The following is a 20,185-nucleotide window of genomic DNA, read 5'->3' on the forward strand; positions in this document are numbered from 1 at the left end:
GTAGCTTTTCTTGTCCATGAGTTCTCTCACTGCCGCCTCTTTCTGAGGTACTCTTCTGGGCTTTCTCATCTTTGCAAACAGAAATTCTATCTTTTCAGTTGTCCAAAGCAAACAGCTATTCTCCTGGCTTAGTTGTCTCTCTTGCTCATGGGTCATATGCCATCAATCAGATACCTTGGTAGTTTTGCTACCAGACTACATTTTGTACTCTCCATGGATACTCTACTACTACAGTCCTATTCTAAACTAACGTCTCTTCCAGTTCCTTACAATCCACTTTGGAAGCCCGTTACCACACTTCTACAGGAATACACTTCTCGGCAATCTATTCTACTATCAACTATGCAGCTGGGCAGAGTGTTAAAAACTCTCATCAAGACTTTTTACATGTATTGTCTGAGCGTTCTATTGCCATCCTATTCAAATCTGAATTGAAGTTCCAGCCTTTACTATTGCCTGCAAGTTTGTACTTGATTTGATTATTGACTACCTCTCTGCAGCCTGACACTGTCCTCACCCTACTTCATCCACATTGGGTAAAGTTCCTCAAACATTTTGAAAATGCCCATATATATATATATATATGAGGCAGAAGAGATGGATCATGGGCTAAGAGCAATACTTCTCTTGCCGAAGAACACAGTTCCATTCCCAGCACCGATGTTTAGTGGTTCACAGCCACCTGTAACCCCAGCTTCAAGGAATCCGTTACCTCAGTCCTCCATGAGCATTGCACTCATTTGCACATAACTCCTACCCACATTTAAATTATATGCATGCATATAATTTAAAAACTATAAAATAATTCTTTTTGAAAAGAGGCCCAATTGGCTATGGCTTTGGTGACATTGCTTTCTGTCTTGAATGAACGTCCCTCTGCTAGCCACATAGCTCATCCACAGTTTTGCTCAGCGACATCAGTTGAGTGCCCTTCTCTAGTTACCCTCCTTATCCTGCTTTCTTTCTTCTGACTTATCTGACAAATGCACAGTCAACTCCCATTCAGAGATCTTGTGTCATTAAACTTCCTTACTTTCTAAAATTGATTTGTAGCCACCAAATCAATGTTTGTGGCATTTTTTAGACTTTCATGGTATGTGTGGAACACTAAACATTTTTAGTCACCCAGTATGTGCATTCACAGCTAAGACTGAACAAGATAATGCATTCCCTCCTTATTTTACCTCTTGAATATATTTTTTTGCGGTCTCTGTACTATTGTATTTTTAACACCCAGGCCCTTCTTTTAGTGACCTTTGCTATCAACAATGCCTTTCAACCATGGTACTAAAGTGTCATAGTGTTCATAAGCATACAAATGCTATGGCATGATTTCCAGAAAATATATGTGTGTGAGGTAAGCATTATTCAGGCAGGAATCACAGTGGTCTTACACAAATGTTTAATATTAAAGAGTCAGTTGGGGTCATTAAATAATGTGTCTCTAAATAATGATATGTGTTCAAAGAGGTGATATGTTGGTTAGCCCCCCCCCCACACACACACACAAATGTTGTGACACCAAACAGTAATTTGAACCAAATCATACATTTGTTTTAGGAGAGATTTTTTAGTAGTTGCTAATTCAGCATTAGCAATTTTATAGATTGTAAGTGCAAGTAATGTGAATCAATTGTGTTGTATGATCATTATTTATTGTCTGTCCCCAATAAAATGTAAGTTCCATGAGGACATATATTTACAGTTCCTATGTTGATTGCTGTATTCTCAATATTTAATAGGACCTCAATGGATACATCTTAATACTAAATGGATGAATAGGTAAAGCAATTTTGAATGATGAATAAGTAATAAATTATTAAATATGAATAATAAAAATATTTAAGCATGTAAATAAAATAACATAAATGAATAATGATTGAATAAATAAACCAGTTATGACCTCTATGGCCATTCAGTGCCAGTCTGGTCTTTATGCTAGTAAAGTAGAATTAAAAAATGAATAAGATATGAGCTTCACTCTTGAGACTTTTCATAATTAAGAGAGTCAGCTTAAATATTTAAGAAAGCTACAAGCTGTCTCTCTCATTCCAATCTGGCAGGTGTATTTCATATCCCTTTAAATTACTGAATGTTGATTGTGAATTAACTTAAGGTGGTAGATTATTTTAACATCTGCATTTACTGCCAGAATATTAACTTTAGACTAGTGGTTTTCCTCATTAGCCATTACTTATCAGTGTAACAATATACAGCTGTGTGAAGTCACATTTCCTATGGTGTACGTACTCTGTGTTGACTACTTGGGCATTATGATGGGATGCTTATTAGTGTGTGACCTTTCACAGTTGACCTAACCACTTTGCTTCTATTACCTTGTGAATGATTACTATGAATATCCATTTTCTTTCAAAACCTATCAGCATGAATTTTACATTTTTAAACAGAAATGAATTATGCTAATGGGTTAACTCTAGAGTGTCCATCCAACCTTCTAATTTTTCTTTATAAGTTTATTTAATATTAACATAAGAACTTTTCTTTGAAAATTAAATGTGAATGAACCTATTTTTCTTTGTTAATGTTAATACTTCAATAGAAAGTAGACACTGGGATTCTCCAAAGAGTTACTCTTTCGCCAATATAGTAAAGGATTTAATGTTTAGTTAGCATCAGCTGCTGTAACAAAGTGCCATAGACTGGGTGACTTACACACACACACACACACACACACACACACACACACACACCCCTCAGCATGTATTCCTAGATATTGAGAAGTTGGAGATAGATCAAGGGTATAGCAATTTTGGAGTCTGATGATGGCTGTCTGTCTGTCTTGCAGGTGATTTCTTGCAGTTATCATCAAATGGAGATCATCTCTCATGGTGTCTCTTCCCTTGGCCTCTGATATTCATGAGGACTCCATTGTTTATCATTTATTCACTCTTGTTTTATAGTTGCTGTAGTATGTTATACTTGTTCTCATGTATAATTTTAATGATTCTTACCTCTTCCAGGTTATGATGTCATATGAAATTCCTCCAGCATTTGTTGTACTGTTTATTGTGGTCATTGAGTTTTGCTTAGTACATGCAGATAGAACTACATGACATGTCTTATTGGTGGGTTGATTATCGTCATACAAGTTTTCCTCATAATTTGATGTCCTAAAGCCAATAAAAATATGAATATAGGAAAAATTCAGGTCAAGATTCTCCATGTTCAAAAATATAACCATATTTTATGGATGAATCTTTACTTGAATGCACAGGGCTCTTGGGAAAGAATCTAGGTATCAAGAGCCATCTCTGACAGTTTGGGCATCTTTTGTTCCATTGGTGCAATGGCTATTCTTCATTGCCAGCTTGACTACATCTGGAATTAACAAACATTCAAAACTAGAGGGCACAACAGTGAGGCATTTCTGCTTAACTTGAGGTAGGAGGATCCACTTCTAATCTTGAAATGGAAAGACACAGACCTTTAATCTGGGTCTTAAGGCACGAAGAAGACACACCTTTAACCTCGGCCACACCTTCTGCAGGAAACCTGTCTAAGGACCTGGAAAAAGAAAACATTTGAGTTTTGCCTTATTGCTCTTGCCTTGCTAGCAAGTCCATTCTTTTACTGGCATTAGAGTCTACTTCTTCAGGATTTCAGCATATACTGAAGAACATCTGAGGCATCCAGCCTTCTGTACTGAGAAAACACTGGATGCTTGGACTTTCTGTCCATAGCCAGCCACTGTTGAATTAGCTGGACTGCAGCCTGTAAATCATTCTAATATTTATAAAATCCCTTTTTATATATTAAAAATAACCTACATTTATCTTTTATTGTATTGAATGCATACACATTTGATATGGACACGTTTGTAAGTTTATGTGAAATACATGTATGTGTATATGCATGCTTACCTTTTTTATATGTTTGAAAAGAGGATTGATCTGTCATTTATAGCTAGTCTTTACTAACTTTGCATTTCCTACTTTATACTCGATAATACCTATCTCTTTACTTTCCCAATGTCTACAACACTTCATCACTGCTGAAATAAAATGTATCTGCTATTGTGAACAGAAGCTATAGCAAACAGAATGGGCATCAAAATTCTATATTTGATGATTAGATAATTCTCAAAATAACCCTTCTCCTATTTAGGATTAAATAACCTGTTATGCTGATGTGTCCGACTGTAAGAGGAATGTGTGTAGTTGGAATTAAGGACATGAGGTATGTTTAGCATATTTGGGAACAAATGTGAAGAGTACATTTTCTTCCTTTTTTTTTTTTTTTTGAATTAGTTGTTTGTGGCTTGATCTGGTGGAAAGCAGTCTCATTCAAAGTTACCTACTAGCCTTTCATCTCCACTTAACCCAGGGTAAGAGTCCATATCTACTCTGAACTTTAAAATGCTACAATTTGGTAATAGAAACTTGTTTCCAGTCTCATTTTCTTTCTTTGAAAACAGAACACAGTCATATTTCAACTGTCTACTTGGCAGAGATATCAATCACTTTTGGACGTAGTCATTATAATCTTATTGTCAGATGAGAAATTGGCTAAACCAGAGAAACAAAGAGAGTAAAGGTAACTATTCCTTAAATGTTTTCTACGTTTACTTTTCTATTATGCAGTATAAGTAAATGTGCATCCTCCACATCATCAAGCTGTGTGGGTATAGAGCAGAAAGCACATTTATTTATGTGTATAAATTCTGATGTCAAGCTGATCAAAATTTCCATCAAAAATGTTCAGGCCTACATCAAAATCATAGAAAATAACTGCGTTTAATAAAGACTTTGGTGTTTCATCCTTTGAATCTCATGAAAAGCCAAGGTATGCTATATGCAAAGTAAAAACTCTTTCCTGTCTTTGAAAATACCAAAGGTAACTTTTAAGTGCACTTACCATTTTCATCTCTGCAGATAAAATGTCTGGTAGACAGGCTTATAGAGGCCCCTGCCTTTTCTCTACCATTTGAATGTTTTTGAAATGAACAACAAACATAGTTACCTTTGTAAAAAGTCCAAGAGCACTTTAAACTACCTCCGTGTTATATGCTTTGAACATCTGAGTGAATAACCATTGTTCTCTGAAACATAGGTTTATAGTTTAACATCTATGTTTAAAACTATGATGCCTAATTGATGAACATAACATCAGTGGCTGAGTACAAAAAAAGAAAGAAAAAGAAATTAATTGTAATTTGCATATTTAGTCTAGTAGGGGTGAGTAGTCTGCCTTATGTCACAAATGACCTGTTTATGCATGTTTGATAATCGCTTCATCTCAGGTTTTATTTTAATTATCTCTTCACATGGAGATGTTTATGAGAAGCACATAAGACATGATATGTTTATGTGCCTGATTAAAAGCAGTTATCTGATTTAAATTTTAGGAAGCTGATTAAAAAAAAAAAAAAACGTCCTTTAAAGAGTGACAAATGCAGTTTTTCTTAATACTTGATTTTTTAAATGATCTATATCCTTCAAATTTAGCATACATTTAAGATATGTTTAAATAACTGTATGAGCCGTGACAAGAAAGAGACAAAGAATGTGTATCCCACATGACGTGTTCTGTTCTGCTGAAATAGGGCCTCGAAAGACTAAGGTGCTAACTTCCAAGATTGGCTGAGTTCAATCACTGAGCATAGTAGAAGGAGATAACTGACTTTAGGAAGTTGTTCTCTGACTTGCACACTTGTGCCATATTATGTGCACATGTACATGTGTACACACACACACACACACACACACACACACACAACAATGTATGTTTATGTGATGACATTAAAAATAGTCATTTTCAAGCTGAGTTAACAGTTGTGGCAGAAACACACACAGATGATAAATCTCTTTTATCAATTGTCTAGGTGAGAGGTGTGGAAACAGAAGTAGTAAGAAATAAATAAATAATAAATCAGATTCATTTTCCTGATTTTTACCCATTTCCATGTGTGATAAGCAAGAAGAATACATGCACCTCATTGGACCTCTATGCCTACAGAATGTTACTGCTCAGTAGCTCTTGCTTTGCTGAAGTGGTTCTCAGCCAGCAACTCAAACACCTGGAGGGCTTGTTAAAATTCTGGTTGCCGAGCCTTGTAGCAGAGCTTCCAATTCTAGATCTGCCATGAGGTGAGATCTTTGCAGTCTGACAAGGCTTCCTATGCTGCTAACGCTGCTGGCTCAGAGGCCACACTAAAAGGACAAGAAAGGCTAAACTGAAGGATTTTACTTATGCAGGAGTCAGAGATCTTCAAACTTTCCAAAAAAGGGGTCGAGAAACTTTTCAAACTATTACAACCTGTACTTTTAGATGTGTTGGAAGGAGTAGTTATCTAAGTTCAAACTTGTCTGGGGAATCTCTAGAGGAGATTTCAAAACCAACTGGAATTAATTAAATTGATAGGGATTACAATCAATACCCAGAACATAATAGGTGCTACATTGATTCTTACGAATAATTCAAATCTAATCTCTCATTCTTCATTTATCTTTTTCTGCAAATGTCTACTTAGTGAACAGGGAGAAAAATCTGGTATAAAAATATGTCATTTGCTCAAAGGTCATATTTTAATTGCCCTCCAAACTTGGCTCAATATTCCCAGATGATATCTTCAGATAATTTGTTTTGGAAAAAATAGCAAAGAATAAATAAATTTTAAAAAATTAGATTCCTATCCCTTCACCTAATGTCTACTTCCAGTCCCCAAGCAGCTTATTAGTGAATCTGTGTAAACTACGTGGTCTTTTACAACTTTGCTTCAGTGGTTCTGAACTGGAAGAGACAGGGGTGGAAATGAGAGGGCTCCCTGGGAGGAGGGAAAGACATAGACACAGGGTAAAAGTCTGTTTCCTAGACCATTCTAGTAATTTATCAGCAGTGTCTGTACTTCTGCAAATTTTAATTTCCACAATGCTCATTATTTCTTTCTAAAAGATAATAATACCTTCCTATCTTTTTTTTTTTTTTTTTTGAGACAGGGTTTTTCTGTGCAGCCTTGGCTGTCCTGGAACTATCTCTGTAGACCAGGATGGCCTCAATCTCACAGAGATCTGCCTGCCTCTGCCTCCCAAGTGCTAGAATTAAAGGCATGTGCCACCACTACATGACTTCATTAAATTCTTAAGAAAATAACATCAGGATAGTATTTCTTGTAAACATAATTAACTAAAAGCTACCATTCAATGTTTTTATAAAGGCTGAAATATGCCAAAGCCAAGGAAAGAAGATCATCTCTGGATCTCTTATTAGATTAAATACTTTGAACTTTAAAAATAAATCACAGTGTGTGATAACAGAGTTTATTAAATTTGAATATAATTTCAGTTCATATGTCAGTCTTGTTTGGTTCTATGATTTTTATGTCTATTAAATCCCTGTATGAGATGATGCAAAAATCTGTCATATTTTTCCATACTCTTATCACTTTAAACATATTCAATAAATATTCTGAAAACATTTACTCAATGTCTAATGTGGACAAATCACAAATTTACTGTATTTACATTCATTTTAATATAATTCTTAAGAATGAAAGCTACATTTTCTAGTAGCTGGTTACCTTTGTCCCTGTGTGTTTGCCTGACTACTCCTTTTGGTTGCAAGGCTGCGTCGAGATATCTCATGAGGAGTGATTTCAGATTTCCTCTATTAAATAATGTAGACAAAGTAGAAGTTAAAGGGAGATATCTCCATAGGAAATACAGATCTTAAGAAAAGACTCTCTGTCAAGAATGATGTCTCTTGTTTGCTCTTTGTAAGCCGGAGCCTTGAAAAGAAGATGCTAAGAGGGGACCAAGGGCTCTGCAGGTGAACTTTGAGTGACATGTCAGCATCCCTTTTCTCCTCCCATGCACAGCCTTATTAGTAGGAGCTTATTATCCATCTCCCAGAGCAATGAAAAATATAGTTAACTGTAAATGTCAGCTTAAATAAATCCTTCAACGTTGTACACACTGCACTGTGTTCAAATTAGAGATGAAGTATGACACCACTTTGTGTCGGCTTTCCTTTCAAGTTCTTTTCGAGCTTGTGCCTTTCCCAAGCACTTGGAAAAATGCTGAGCAACATACTTTTACCTATGCTTTAGTCTTGTGGGGATACAAACAGCATTAAGCCCAGTAAACTCTGACCCAACAGAAAGGAATTCAACTCTGGCTTCAGGAGACCTTTCATTGAACAAAGCATATTGCCATTGACGGCATCTCTGTTCCTTGTCAGTATATAAATCCCAAAGATACTAATACGTTTCATGTCTATGGTTTGACACATAAAAGTTGTTTTCACTTCAGCTATTCTCTGATTCTTCATAAAAATCTGAGGTCTACGTAGCACACTAATGGTGTATTTTTCCCCAACCGAAACAAGAAGCAAAAGTCAAGGATTTTATTTTAAATTCATCCAAGATATATAAAATAAGTACAGGACACAAATTCTAGAGACAAAGTAAAAAACGATGTGGGTTTTTTTTTTTTTTATAAAATATTTAATTATGTGTTGGAAATACTGTGAAAACTCACAAAGTTAATCAGTTAAATTAAAAAAATTAAACCTAGCTATTTATGGTCTCACAGGCCTTCTCTTCTTTGCAAAAGTTAATGACATGGTTTATTTAAAAATGAAACCTATAATAATTTTGATGCCGACTACATGAGCTCAAGGTAGAAGACAGCTGTGACTTACATGTGCTTTATGGCTTTGCATACCATAAAATGAGAAAGCTGGACAACAAAATTGATGACTATTAAGTCTCAGAGTCTACAGCAATATGCTGATTTATGGGTGAGACTCGTTGGTTCTGCTCATTAAAGACTTATTCTCAAGTTGTGGGTATTTGAACTCATGCTCTGATGTCGGGTTTTCTTTCCAACAAAGCAAGCAGAAAATGGGGTAATAGTCACTCGAGATAAATTTTCCTTTAAAAAACAATTATAGATTAACACAATTTTCACCCTCTTACATCCTGCTGAAGAGTAAATGCATTTAAATGAATATTCAAATGAACATTTAGATGAATTATCACTGGACTGACAATTTTCACTAACCATAAGTAAGGTGAATTCAAGAAGAAATAATCTAAACAGGGCAACTTACTTTCTATGTCTGATTTAATTTTCTTTTCTCACAAATTATGTCTTTTTATATTTCTCTAGAGCTGATACATACAAAGAACTGTGACTATTATTTTAAAAGTTTAATGGCTTTTGTGACATTTCATAATGCTGTTTCTTTAGATGAGTCTCAGCAGGATAAAATATTGGTATAACCCCAACATGTAAAGATCCCCTCACCTCTCTGTCTCTGTCTCTGTCTCTGTCTCTCTCTCTCTCATCTGTCACACACACACACACACACACACACACACACACACACACACTCATGCACACACACATACATTGGAAGAATATTCTTCTAGACAAGCCCACACTTTAACTAATTGTTCTTCAGACTGGATGGGCTTAACAGAAAAAAAGTACATGAAAATGATACCCTGATATATTTATAAAAAGACATTACAAGTAAAAAATGCTGACACAAATGAATATCTGGTATGGTCATTGTCACCTCAGTTGTGGGTACTGCTCCTGTGGGGAACGATGTTAAGACTTCAAGCTCTGATAGTGTGAATTAGTACCGTTAATCTACTCTGCTTGTACTCTACACCCATAATGATTTTATCTTATTAAGATAATGTTTATATATAATATTACATATACATATATGTATACATATATACATTATATATACATACATAATTCTCACATGAGAAGACACTATCTTCTTCTGACTGATACATAGTGATGAACCAAAAGGCTGAAAATGGATTAGACACAAGTTTACAATCTGGAAAATAAAACATTTACACTCTTTCCACAAAGAAAGTTTCTAGATCTAAAACTAACACCATCTCTCAAAAACTAGGCCTAAGTCATAATGACTTAAGATAAGCTATGTAGAGTGGTTGGCATTTCTAGAAGAAAGCTGTTCTCACCCATTCCTCAACTAGCATGCTTTAAATGTAAAGAAAAACATTAAAAGTTAAAGGAATTTAAAACATGGGGTAAGCCCTCTACATGTAATACGGAATGGTTATTTTGTCATTTGACAAGATAAAAATCAAGACATGAAGGCATATTACAGAGAAGACATTGAAGTGAAAACATCCCACATATGTGTAAACCTATATCAGATCTTTGAAATGCGGGAAGTTAAAACTGGCAGTACAGAAAGATAAACTTATTCATGACAGAGCTATGGAAGTTAATATTATCTCTTCAGCAGCTCACACAATTTGTAGAAAAAGAAATTGAAAAATACTGACATGGACTCACTCTCATCAGTCAACCTAAGTGGCATTTGTAAAACTAGTTAGTGATGGCCAACAGAGGATCCCTTCTTTTCTCATGAACTGGAACCTCACAGATCATCATCATATGCTGACCCGTTAATGAGTAATTTTTTAAACACTGACATCAATAAATATGCTCTCTGTGCATATGAACCTAAATTAAAACATAATAAAAGTAACATTTTTCAAATGAATTATGCATTTCCAAGTTTATTTTAAACACTTCCCCCCTGGGATTCAATGGAGGAAGTAGATGTCTATTAAGGAAGTCATTCCAGGACAACTAGAAATCCATATGTAAGACACCAATCATAAATCCTTACCTTACATAGAGAAAGTTGGAAGAAGTTATAGATGCAACTACAGAGTCAATTTTTTTTTTTTTGCAGAAAGAAAAATAGGAAAGTATATTCACAACACTGGGGTAATTAAGAGTTGCTTATTTGGTAAGAAAAAGCACATTGACTTAAAAATAGTTAATGAACTATCAAAATTAAAATTACTCCTTTTCAAAATATACCTTTATGATGAAAAGAATATGTCAATGAGTAGGAGAAAATATTTGCACTCTCCATATCTAGCAAGTGATTTGTATATAAAAAAGGCCTGCTACAATGTAACTCAAAATAAGAATTTTACATATTTTAAAAAGGTACCATAATAAATCATGTGCTTTACAGACAAGATACATAAGTGGCTAATGAGAATATTGAAATATAGGTGTTTGGGAGAAGAATTAGTAAGTATTTGCTATGCAAGCCTGATGACCTGATTTTAGACTCCCATAATAGACAGATACATGAGCTAGACACATATGTGCATTCATTTTCAGACCACTTTGGCCCTCTAGGGAGACATAAGGCAGGATCACCAGAAACACATAAGGCAGCTAGCATTTTGTATGCAGCTGTGAGCAGAGACCCAGTCTCAAACAAGTGGAAGGTGAGGACCAAAAGACAAAACTGTCCTCTAATCTCCAAATACATCCTGTGGCACAGGCAAGCAATATCGAATACAACAACCCACAGATACAACACACACACACACACACACACACACACACACACACACACACAAAGAGAGAGAGAGAGAGAGAGAGAGAGAGAGAGAGAGAGAGAGAGAGAGAGAGAGAGAAATTTATATAAAGAGATAAAGCAATACAGTTAAATAACAATATGGAACATGTAACTGTTAAATACATTGCTCACACAGAAAAAAAAATAGCCTGAAAATGCAGTAACTTTAAAGAAACTTATTCCCTAGACTGGCTACAATCCAGAACTGCAGAGTGATATGGGGACAACAGACCCCTTGGATGTTATCAGTTAGAGGGTTAACTGGCCAAAGATTTTGAAATTGGATTGTTAGTTTCTTATGAAGAAATATTATCCTAGGTATTTATACAAGATAAATTAATGTATTTAGCCATCAAAGAATTACACATTTTTAGAACGGGTTTATTCATAATATCTAAGGGAGTGGAGTGATGCTAGAAAGATATCTCAGTGGGTGAGAGTACTTGGTGTGTAAACATGGGGCTCTGAGTTCTAATTCCCAGCACCGACATAAAAAGCCATTGCCCCCAAAGGTAGGTATATTTCTGTGCTGATGTGGGGGAAAGACAGTTGCAGTGGCCACAGTGATCAGCACAATAAGCAATGTGAAATGAGTGTTTGCCCTAGATGAACACTTGGCACAAAGCGTAGAAAAAAAACACCCTCAAGTATCAATAGGTATTTGAGCTTTTTGGAATGTTAATTTGTTATATAAAGTGGGGTAAGACTAGAGCATGTATAGTATGAAATTAGTGTATAGCAGGAAGAAGGATAGCTATAAGGTTGGTCAGTTAGTGGTGTATTTTCCTTGCAAGCAGGAGGAACTGATTTGATTCCTGAAATCAACTGTGTGTGTGTGTGTGTGTGTGTGTGTGTGTGTGTGTGTGTGTGTGTGTGTGTGTGTTAGTATGGTGCAGGCTTATAACCCTAGCACTGGGGAGGCAGAGACAGGAAGCCTACTTGAACAGATTCAGATCAATGAGATCTTTACTCAAAAAGAGAAGTATGGAGAGTGTCTGAGGAATAAGACTCCTTAAAGCTGTCCTCCAGCTTCCATACACAAGCACCTGCACACGTGCACATTTATACAAAGAAAGAAGAAAAGAAGAGAGGGGAGGGGAGGAGAGGACAGAAGAGAAGAGAAGCAAAGGGAGAATTCAAAAACAAGTGAATTAGAAGAGAATAATTGTGTATGTGAGTGAAGATCCAGTTTCCAGCTGCATACTGGAGAAATGGTAGTTAAGATACACCAATAGCAAAAGATCCTTTTTCCCTATGACATATAATGGTGCTTACAAATTTAAAACAACATCAATCAATCAAGAGTAAAATGTGCCAACACTATCATATGACAATATCCAAACATCAATACAACTTGCATGTTAATTTAATAATGAGATGCCAATTACCTAGTAGGTGTTCAAGTATTATAAAAAATGATAAGATCTACTACTCTTAAGATTAAAAGGCTAATACTCTCATATGTTGTTGGCCCACCTGTGTTTGAAGCCTCTTGTAAAATCAATTTGGTGATATTTATACAAATTAAAAACACTGGAACTAGGGAGATAGTTTAGCATGTGAAGGTGCTTGAGGCCAAACTCTCAACCAGAGTTCAATGCCTGGAATCCTACGGTGGTAGACAAGAATTGACATCCACAAGTTGTTGTCCTCTGACCTCCACAGGCACACACAATGGCACACACACGTGTACACGCACACACACACACACACACAAATAAAATGAAATAAAAATATAACCACTTAATATATTATTCAGATACTAGAGCAACCAAAAATGCTGTCTAAATTTTCAGACATTTATAAATAAAAATATATAAAATTGTGTTTCTAAAACACAATGTGTAAGTTTGTAATAGAAACACATTGGAATAACGGCACAATTGAAAAGTTTTCCCCGCACATAATTAAAGAGAATGTGTAACTTATGCTTGTATATCATTTGCCTATATTGTCATTTCACGTACGATGCTTGCTTTGAAAAACAAACTTACCACAACGTGACTGATATATTTGCAAACATTGGGAATAAACATAAATAGTTGAACAACCTTATGTACAATTTCCTATCTAGAAACACTGGTTAAAAACAGAAAACTATGGTTAGTAGAATGAAGTGGTCAGGAATACACAGATTTGTAACACGAATCTTTAAAGGTCTTATTAATAAAAACAAACCTGGAGCCAGGTATTGGGGTGAGCGCTGAAAGATCAGAGAAACAGAACAAGCCACATCCAACCTCACCTCGCCAACGTCTCAGCCAATCCTGTTTCCTCAAACTGGAAGCCTCTGAGTCCTCTTCGAATTGATCTCAGTTGAACTGATGTTAAAACCTTAAAACCTTAAAAAGGCTCAAAGTTTAAAAGAGCCTCTAGTTCCTGGTCCTCACGCCTCATATACCTTTCTGCTTCCTGCCATCACTTCCTGGGATTAAGGGCCTGTGTCTTTCCCAAGCAAGACATGAGATCTCAAGTGCTGGGATTAAAGGTGTGTGTCACCATGCCTGGCTTCTATGTCTATCTAGTGGCTGTTCTGTTCTCTGACCCCAGATAAGTTTATTAGGGTGCACAATATATCAACCACTCAGATTTCCCTCATATACTTTTCTTAATCTTAAAACTGTTCCTCTCTTAACTGTATGTTCTGTCCACTGATTTCTCAGTTCACTGCATGTGCTGTCCTACTGCCCTCAATTTACAGCATGTGCTATATTATGAGAATATGGTTTTTTAGTTTTCCTCCCTTATGATCTTTTCTATATGCACTGAAAAAAAATTCATCCAACTTCTCAGATCTTGGTTCCAAATGCCAAGCAGAGAGTGTGTACAGGTAATGCCGTAACTATGTGAGAAAGCCTTACAGGGTCCTAGCTAAATCATACATAAGTGACTCCTATTACTGCTTGCACAAGCTGGTATAGTGGTTTCGATCATCCTTAAATTTGCAAAGCATTCCGTAGCTGAGCTAAACTGGAGGTGAATTGCAGAAAGTGACATAAATAATCTCCACAGTAACACAGAAAGTAATTAAAGAAGACTGTGCATTAGGTCAAATAGTTAGTTTTGACATAATAAAGGATCTATGATAACCACATACTTAAAAGAACCTATGTATCAAATACAGAAAAACTGTACTTATATGTGATATTTGGTACATTTGATGCTGGGCCTATCTGCTCTTGATGTCCTGAGCTGACATCTGATTTCATGTAACTCTTTTCTCACCTCTTTATGTAACTCAGAGTAATTTGGGAATTCCTACCAATGCTCACTAATGCACTGAAAAACTTCAATTCTTTTTAAAGCTGAAGTTCTGCATTTGCTATAGCAGTTGTGTTTGTTTTAACCTAGTATGTGTAAAATCATACAATAATTTTTATTAGATTCCTGTTATTTAAAAGATTTATTTATTTATGGTGTGTGTGTGTGTGTGTGTGTGTATGTGTGTGTGTGTGTGTGTGTATGAGCTAAGAGGACCATGATTTCATTTTTTATTTCCACATCATTCTAGGGATGAAACTTAGGTCTTCAGGTTTGGAAAAAAAAAAAAAAAACCTTTACCTGATAAGTCATCTTGCTGACATTTCTGTCATTGTTACCTATGTGACACTAATACAGATGTTGAATTTTTGCTTGGTAGATTTCTTTTTCCTAGATACTTTGTTTGTGCATAGCAGGTTGAGTTTTAGAAATGCACAGAGTATTATAACAGAAATGACATTGAAAGAAATACAACTCACCTTGTCTGTCTGTCTGCCTGTCTAATTGCATGTAGTTCTATAACCATGTAAAAATATGACCACCAAATGGTTGGACATACTCAAATTATTAAAATTACCATAATTCCATAATTTTCTTATAGCTTTATGTCTTTTGTCTTAAACACTGAAAAATTCATGAATCTCTTTTTATTATGAAAAACCAAGAAAAGAACAAACGCCAGGAGATTCTGTGGTTGTTTAAGGAGCAATTTCTCATCTCCTAGGAAATGAGCAAACACCATTATGGGGGCAGCCTAGCATAGCTTAAAAACACAACTGTGTGATGTTTAATAGCAAAGGGACCCACCTTGGCTTGCCAGTGGACCATTGTGAAGTTAATAATGAACAAGTGTTTGTTATGACTGTACTGAAGTATCTGATACAGCCTACATGTGTCAGGAAGTAGTTATAAGGGGCTGTGGGAAGCTGTATTGAGGACTGTTGGAGTCATGTAAATTTCATATGCTATTTTATTTCTCATGAGTTTGACTTCTCATGACCACACTCATGAGTTATCGTGGAGTGCCTCTCCTCAGAAGAGATGCTTCATTAGACCCAAAGGTGGAAGTAGATGGGAAGATTCTCTGAGCTTGTTTTTGCTTTCCTGGGGTCTACTGTTTGAAGATTATTCTGAGTGTCTTAAAAAGCACCAAGAAGAGAGTGAAACAGGGGAGTGTGAGTGAGAACAAGCCGGAATGTGAGAGAGGGAGATGCTGAGGGGCTCAGGGATTCAGGTCAGTCTTTCTGGGAGGATAAGGATGCCCAAAGCACTTTTGGAGCCTGGGGAGACCAGTGAATCAAAGGTTAAATAAACGCTTGGATCTCACACCTCCAGACACCTGGAAATCAAAACCCCCATTAAAAAAAAAGGCAGCCAGTTTTGAGCAGTGACAGATATCAGATATCCTCTCAACAAAGAAATCAGAGACGTTCTCAACAAAAGACATTGGAGGTTTTTGAAGTTAAGCCAGGCAGCTTTGTGAAACCAAAAATAACAGCAATCATCCCAAACACAATGACATTTATTGCTTCCTTCTTAACCCCCAAGCCCATCTCAGTGTGGTGTGCTCCATACCCCTGTCTCCAGGAATGCCACTTGTCCATTGACCCTCATGGTATAGTTTTCTTCTCTGCCCTATCTCTGAGCTACAGTTCATCATGAATGTAAAGCTTGCCTATACCTTGTCATTTCCACAAAAAGGGAAAAAATTAGCTGTGTTGTATTCTTTCTATTCATGCTTAGTATGAGCAGCAAATAAGAGAGGAATTGAGAACACGAGAAAGTGATAGACTTGCCCAAGGACATGCACAGCAAAAGACTACATTTGGCCAATTACATCTTTCATATCATTCTCTATAATAAGGAATAAGGAATAGATCTGCAAATTATGTAGGAATAATCCTAGACCCTAGTACAAAGATAATAATGATGCCAGCAGATGTCTTTTATTATGAAAATCATATCTATTGATTCACTGGCTTTCCAACAGTCTCAAGGAGGCGGAGGTGTTATGTATGGTCACACAAAGAAAACAAATACACCCTACAAATGGCTTTAGAAAACCCAAGAAAGCAAATGGCCTAGCTTACATGAAAAGTAAATGAACTAAAGTGTTATTTTCTGTAGCTGCAGTTTTATTTGCTGGTCTAAGGGAAAGTGAAGCATCATATAAATGATACCCAATACACTGCTTTGCATTACTAAGTTAAAAGATTCCCTTCTGCCAGAGAGGTGTCCTCATTGCATTTTTCAAATTCTGTGTGACATATACTACTCAAGAATTTGTTAAAAGTAATGTAAAGAATGAGATGTGTATTTTCAAGTTTTAAAGATTTCCTCCTCTCTCAGAGATAAAGGAAAAAAAGAGTTAAAAGAACAGTAAACAGCTTATAAACTTTCAAAGTAATACTTATAAACATATGGAATCTACTGATACCTCCATCACTGAAGAGTTTTTTTATTAGATATAGACCTGGAGCTTTCTGGAAGATATTTTACTATGGCTTTTTGCTGCTCAGAGCAATTGCCATTGGAATGAATATAAAATTGCAGGTTTTTAGTAAACTCTACAGAAGAGAAATATTTAACTTTTATTACTGAGAAAATATTCAGAGCAAAGCCAAATGTTTGCTAGCTGGGAGGGAGGGATGATTTCAAATATGCAAACTTTATTTTCTGGAAATGGTACTGCCACTGTCTTATTCTGAACATGAAGACCTTGCCTTGCTTATTCTTATTATATGCTTCATCATGCAATAACTCTGAATTTCAAAGTTACTCATTGTCTTAATACTTTTTATTCTTTGTCTTATTTTTTGATGTTTTAAATAAAAGTCTCACTCTACAGCTCCTGCTGACATTGAACTTTTTGTAACCCAGGCTTGCCTCAAATTTAAAACAATTTTCCTTTTCTAGCCCTTTAAGTGTTGCAATTATAGGTATAAACTGACATTCCTGACTGTAGTCATATTTCTGATAACAACCAAATAATTGTAGGTTTTAGGTCTAATGGTAAAGTGTTTTGGGCAGCCTTTCTTGCTCCTGTGTATGTATACATGTCTCTCTGTGTATACATAAATATGTTTGCAGGATACATGTGTGTATGTGAGTCTTTCACTGCTTCCTCAGTGGTTGGATTACAAGCATAAATCATTATGCATTTTTTTAATGCAGGTCCTGGGGATTTAACTCAGATGCTCCTACTTACAAGAGAAGCAAGTTTCTGACTAAGTCACCTCTATCAGACTCCTCTTTATTTCTTTAATGTGTCCTCTTTCCTATAGAATTTCCATGAGATTTACTAATATAACAATTCAGATTAGCCTTCAATGTATACAGACAGACATACATGTTCCATATACTATTTTCAAAGGGGAAATTTTTAGAACTCTACCATTCACAGCTCAAAGTTAGTATTTCCATACTGGACTTGGTATCAGCTAATAAAGGTGTAACAACATCTTAAATTGTTTCCTTTTTTTTTCCATTTATTTATTTTACATACCAACCACAGTTTCCCTTCCCTCCTCTCCTACAATTCCCTTCCCTCACCTCCTTTCTACCATGCCCTCACTTTCATCCACTCCTCAGAAAAGATAAGACCTCCCATGGGAGTCATCAAAGCATGACATATCAAGTTGAGGCAGGACCAAGCTCCTCACCTCTGCATCAAGGCTGAGCAAGGCATCCCATCATAGAGAGTAGGTTCCAAAAAGCCAGATCATGCACCAGGGACAGACCCTTGTTCCACTGCTAAAGGCCCCCCAAAACAGACCAAGATACAAAATTGTCACCCACATGCAGAGAGCCTAGGTCGGTCCCATGCAGGCTCCCTAGCTGTTGGTCTAGAGTCTGTGAGCCATCATAATCTTGTTTCCTGTTTCCTAAGTATCTGAACTAACAGAAAAATTTGCATGACACAAAGAAAATGTAGCAGTCTAGGAGACCAAGGTTAAGGGTCATATTCTTGGCTATGAGGGACTGTGGGGCTTAGTGCAAGTTGGCAGGAAGCGAGATGGCTGCTCTTGAGTGTCCTCAGTCTCACTCCAGGTACAACGCCACAGCACTACAAAAGCCCTAATCTAAACTACTAATGGGCACAGGAAAATATTAAGTTTAAAAAGTAAAATATTAAGTAAAAACATCAAGAAACATGCCAAGGAATGGGCTTTTCCTTCCAAATTTTCTGTGGTGAAATATGACTAGACTCAATAGAATTGAAAGTTTCAAATCCCACACAAAACAACTGCTTTTCTATTTAAGCTTGAAAAGCAGAGTTATCATTCCTTTCTCCCCCTTTTAGTGTGGTTTCCATTATCTCTCCTTTACTTTATAGACTAGATGGCACAGTGCTGCATACGTATATGTGAAGCAATAAAACGCAGAGATTGGATATTATATCCTCGACCTTACCATCACTGTAGAATGAGGTTAAATTCAAAATGACTTGAGTGTATTCTGTATTTAATGGGTGACAATATAAATATATAAAATGTACTTAAAGCATGCAGGTCTCTCTGTATTAGAATCTGGAGTGAAGAAGAGACTGCGCTGTCTATCAAATATTTGTAAACTAATCTTCCCATTTGTGTCATGGGATCACAGACACATCATCAAAATGACTTTATTTCAAAAGGATTAATCCATTTAAGGCTCATATCAAATAAACACTGTTAACTTTCAAAATATTTCTCAACTACTTTACATACCAAACAGTTACCACACAGCTTTCTGTTCCTCAAACACTCCCAAATCAGCTTGCATTTATTGTTGTATTGTATTTGTTTTCTCTGCCTGGGTGTTCTTATTATTTCTCTTATCTGTGCTGAACCAAAAACTCCCATTTTGAGGTATATTATTTATCTACTCAAAAATGTAGTATTTATTTTCCTTCTCTGTCCCCATAATAGTTGACACATCTTAACTTCAACTACTTAGCAGAGCTCCACTAGGCTGCCTAATCTTCCTGCCTTATGTTACCATCTACAAATGAGAAAGTCTTCAGAAAACAAAACAACAACAACAACAACAAAAAAAAACAGTGCAGGATTATTTTGATGACTTCAGGAAACAATGTAAACCTTCTCATTTCCTAATAAATAGTTTATGAACTATTTGTTCCTGGGCCTATATATTTGAGATACCCAATAAATACTTTATAAGCATTTTATTCCAGTAAATTTCAAATTCTCATGAGCAATCTATAAGTTACTATTTTCTTTCCAAGACCCAGGGACAGACTCATCTGGAGAATGTAATTGTCTCTGGAGCTGGAAGGTTCAGCTTTGATTGGCTCATGCACTTCAGCTGTGTCAGCACAGGCACGTTTCTGTCTCTATGAATACTTCATTTTGAATTGTAAAAATGATCCTGAAAATAGGAACCCTCTCCTGGAAAGTCACCAGAGTTTAAGTTTACAATATACCTTGAAAAGCCCAAACACACAATGTTTGCTATATACATAGACTTCTCCCAATGTCAAGTGTCTGATTGAAAACAAAAATTGGATGTTTAGAAAAAATGG

Source organism: Peromyscus eremicus, chromosome 17 (genome assembly GCF_949786415.1).
Source record: "Peromyscus eremicus chromosome 17, PerEre_H2_v1, whole genome shotgun sequence".
Lineage (NCBI taxonomy): Eukaryota > Metazoa > Chordata > Mammalia > Rodentia > Cricetidae > Peromyscus > Peromyscus eremicus.